The sequence below is a fragment of the Austrofundulus limnaeus genome, unplaced genomic scaffold (assembly GCF_001266775.1).
Source record: "Austrofundulus limnaeus strain Quisiro unplaced genomic scaffold, Austrofundulus_limnaeus-1.0 Scaffold52, whole genome shotgun sequence".
Lineage (NCBI taxonomy): Eukaryota > Metazoa > Chordata > Actinopteri > Cyprinodontiformes > Rivulidae > Austrofundulus > Austrofundulus limnaeus.
In genome coordinates, this window is record NW_013952454.1 from 1378827 (window position 1) to 1380682 (window position 1856).

The following is a 1856-nucleotide window of genomic DNA, read 5'->3' on the forward strand; positions in this document are numbered from 1 at the left end:
ATACCATACCATACCATACCATACCATACCATATCATACCATACCATACCATACCATACCATATCATACCGTGCTGTACTGTACCGTATCGTACTGTACCGTACCGTACCATACCATTTTATTTTTAAAGCACTTATAAAATGCAACAAGGCCAACCAAAGTGCTGTACAACAAAACAATCAAAAACACAGGATCAAATACCTAAATCAAAAGAGATAAATTGTTGTAAATTGTGAAAGTAAATTAGTTATTTCAGGCCTAAAAATGTGGCAGGTTGCTGTAATTGAGTGTGACAGCCTGTTAGAAAGTTGAAAGTATTAATAAACTGGACCTTTGTTGGGTACAGCCCAACAGTCCTGGTGCGAATACACTGGTTCCAACAGCATGACAACACTCAAGAAGGGACATTATGGTTTTAATTTTGYACAATGGAAGGTAACAGAATCACTTCATCTATCTTTATTTATGCTGGTGGCTGTCATTTCATTTATCATGCTTGTATTAGTTTATCTCATTTTACTCAAAGCTAGAAACATAATCCTGTTTCCAACAAAAACAGAAAAACRCGCACATTTTTTCAATGCACTGATGTAAATGTTAGGATAACGTTTAAGGTTGATTTTTTAATACGATGGGTTAGCAGGAACAAACACCACAAGCTGTCCAACTTGCAGAGGAGTCTAAACTAAATATGAGAGAAAATCGAGGCCACCTGTTTCTCACTGCTGCTGCACTCTTGGCATAATCCTGGCTTGTTCATGGCAGATTAACACCAGGACATATGAGGTGGCAGTGCCAGCTGGAGTTAAAGCACGAGGGGAGAGATTGCTGTTACCAAGGTGCACCACAAACTGTGGCATCCTGTGCATTTTAAATCACATGATCCTATTGTGTAAAATGGTGATTTCCCAYTTTGGTGAGAGAAATGCTTTGTCACGACTCTCAGACAGCGTGGGCATGCAGATTCCCATCTGGTTGGGTAAGAAATTCTTACACTGCATTAGTGGTGCGTGGTCTGTTTGGGCAACAGCATGCCTACACTGTGCTGTTCTGCTCAAACCGCGATGCAGCACCACGGATCTGTCACAGAGCTGTTTCACAGTCTGGCTTCCACCCAAACCCGTCACACAACATGAAATTCTCTCGTTCGTTCCTCATTGTGAATTACGTGAATTATACAGTGACTTTCTGGGACACATTAGGACTCTGCTGGCTTCCTAAAACTCCTTGGAGCTCACGTGTCGTCCAGAAACTCCCAGTTGTCCGTGGTCCCTCAGGATTCCACAGTGGTTTCACACACSAAGCACAAACAACTTTTTCAAGACAGAAGATAAATTTAAAAATGGCTCAACTTTATTTTTGATTTGTCTTCAAGAGGGGGGAAAAACAGGTTATTTTAAAATCTTGTGCAGTGCCAATCATTTTGCATAGAATTCACTGATAGTAAATCCTTACAACCAGTGTTGTATAAAGTACCACAAAGTGATACTTGAGTATGAGTACAAGTATCTTACCAAAAAGTTACTTTGGTAAAAGTTAAAGTCTCCTTTAGGAATGTTACTTGAGTAGAAGTCAAAGTATCTGATGTTTTTTTCTTCTCAAGTATTAAAAGTAAAGGTATTGATTTAAAATCTGCAGTTAGATTTTCTGTAAGGACATTTACCTCTGTTTCAGTTTATATACATATATCAAGGCTGCACAAAGCTTTTTCCCAAAATTAAAATCTATCTGAGGGCTGCGGCCAAATGTAATAATATAATTCATGAAATACAAATACTTCTTAAGTACAGTCCTTTTATTTTAATGATTATGTCCTGCTGGAGTGTGACGTGATTTGTTTGTGTACAAACTAATAC